General features: G+C 42.9%; 1 long non-coding RNA gene across 1 annotated transcript; it reads right to left on the bottom strand.

Annotated features, from left to right (window-relative positions):
- LOC109725900 lies at positions 327-2187 on the bottom strand. Its single transcript, XR_002220374.1, has 2 exons — positions 1923-2187; positions 327-536 (listed from the first exon to the last, which is right to left on the bottom strand). It is a non-coding gene; the product is annotated as an uncharacterized LOC109725900 (long non-coding RNA).

Raw genomic sequence — 2672 nt, 5'->3', positions numbered from 1 at the left:
TTATTTTTTTAGTATAGGTTTAACTATACTGTGGTGTTCTAAAACTTTAGCAATTGAAATGACTACAGTACTAGCAGCAGGTCGACACTGTCACGCCCCGAGCCCTCCTATTTTGTCAGGTTCGGCACGCCGACAGACCGCCAAACGGACAGAGTTTTTCCTGCACTGCGGACTGAGTCTCCCCTGTACGTTCAAGGCGTCGCAATCAATATAATTACAACAGGTTCCAAACAGGAACAGTATTCAACATACAACGATTGCATAAGGAAGGTATCAAACAACATAAACACATCCTAAGTTATTACATTCATTCATCTCATCTTATATTATTTACATTTCTTTTCCTTTCAAATACATTTAAACTTCCGAATACAATCAATCATCACAAGATTATTACAAGTTTGATCCTTTTTCTTTCCTTTTCTACAACCCCTAGCTTGGCTGACTTGGGTACCGCTATCTCTGGTCACGGTGGTAGGGCGCTATCTGCGGAGCTACGCCCTCGCCTCGCGCCGCCGCGCCGCTCACATGCAAACCTGTAACACCCCAAAGCAACGTGGGGTGAGAACCAATTCCATGGTTCCCAGTGGGTACGGCCACCCAAGGGAAAAGCTTGACCGACAGGTCCGAAGGAGGCAAGCTGCAGGTTAATTCAATAAACAGATAGATATGATAATAATATTATGCAACTAACAATACCATGCATTGCCTCGCAATATGCAATATGAAGATCATGCAATAATGCAACTATACAACCAACTAGTAATTCAATCGATTTCAATACTGCTATCCATAGCTCATCCAATTGAGTTCTAAGTGTTTATCTATTTCAAACTCATGTCAATTATCATTACAAAGCTATCCACCCGACTCGGTCTTGAGTCAATCATCTGCGGAGTACCGCACAAAGCCAGGCTCGAGGCGAAGGACGTCTCACGTGCATCTCAGCCTAATGTCTACTCTACTAGGACTCAACTACCGCTCATGCCTAATTTGCATAATTCTCGTGAGTATATTACCCAATCTAGTGGCGAGCCGTCTCGATTCGTAGGGAGTCGTCTTCGGGACCCCACATAGGCCATCCCTCGGGACTCAAACTACGAATGCGAGACCGTCTGCGGGACCCCAAATAGGCCATCCCTCGGGACCCCAAATAGGCCATCCCTATCCCACGGGACCCCAAATAGGCCATCCCACGTGACTAACTCCGGGGCGCACTGCTTGTGTGGAGCGACCATCACAAGCTGGGAACAGACAATAAGTGTGATCAATTCTGTGTCCAACGAGAATATCTTGTCACTAGGACCATCATGCACAGATGTTCTTTTAACACTAAGTTCTAATGCCACTCGTCAAGTTGTTTACTTGGTTTGCATGCCACTCGTCATAATGTAATACCTCGATGCTCTACTTGTACACAATCTCTAGGTTGTCATTTACCTAGGTCTCATCCACATTTATCATCACATTGTAGGAATCCAAACCATATCATGATATTAATACTACATTTGTATTTCCAATGTCGAGTTTTCTAATCATCCAAGAGTTTTAGACCCAAGTCAACATGTATATGTTAATTAGCATATGCTACTCAATATAGTCCACAAATACATTAATATGCATATGTTCCAACTTGTATAATATAGCCCATGCATTCATACAACATCATTTTCATGCATCTCTCTAACATTTAGTTCATGCTTTCATCTAACATTCAACATATTAATTTATCATTATCAACTAGCATGCATTAGATTCATATGCAATTATCATGCAATATACGTTTCTCACATTATATGTATTTACCCAATCTTCACATCATATACATCATATAGCATTCAACCCATTATATGCATCAACTAGGAAATCATATTTTTCTTCGACATGAAGGCGACCTAGTCGCTTCGGTAAGCACAACCCACCTGCTATTGCATTCGGATTGCTTGTCGACACTTGCAATTGGCCTCCCGCAGCATCCGGTGCTCGGTTCCGTCGGAACTTGCTATTGCGCACCAACCGCGCATTGCTTCGCAGCCTCGGGCAACAAAGGTCTTCGTTTTGTTGTTACGGTGCCTCAAATCCGATTCCATGATTTTACGACGTCGCCTCGGCCCTCCAGGCGGAAACGAAGCCTAAACGTCCGTTTCTTTAATAACTTCGCACCGACTAGATGAATCGCCGAACCGTCTTCGCCAACGCATTCGTTTACCTATCAATTAGGTTTACGGAGGGTCAAATGAGATCAAACCCTACTATGAGCAAAATTTGCATTTTAGAGCCCTAGGTGTTTACTATTGCACGAATACCCAAATTGGAACTAGATTCATGTAATAAACATTCATTTAACATCCTAGGATTCCATTAAACCCATTTCTAGAGCATCTAATTGAAGCCCTACAATTCTACCATTAAAGGGGTTTGAAGCTTACCTCTCAAGCAAGCTCCAATGAAGAGGAAGAAGATGAAGTTGATGAAGATCAACTTTCAAGCTTGCTTCTCCACCAAATCCATCCATTTTGGGAGAGATCTAGAGAGAGAAAGGGAGGTTTCTCTCTCTCCCTCCATGTATGCGTGTGTGTGGGGTGTGTGTGCGCTGCACGGTTGAGGGAGGAAGGAGAAGAAGAGATTAAATCCCTTTTTACAAGTTAGCCCCTCAACTTTACATTATTCAT

This window comes from Ananas comosus, linkage group 20 (genome assembly GCF_001540865.1).
Source record: "Ananas comosus cultivar F153 linkage group 20, ASM154086v1, whole genome shotgun sequence".
In the NCBI taxonomy this organism is placed as follows: Eukaryota; Viridiplantae; Streptophyta; class Magnoliopsida; order Poales; family Bromeliaceae; genus Ananas; species Ananas comosus.
Note: the sequence above shows the minus strand (reverse complement) of the source record. Positions and strands in the feature narration are given on the sequence as shown.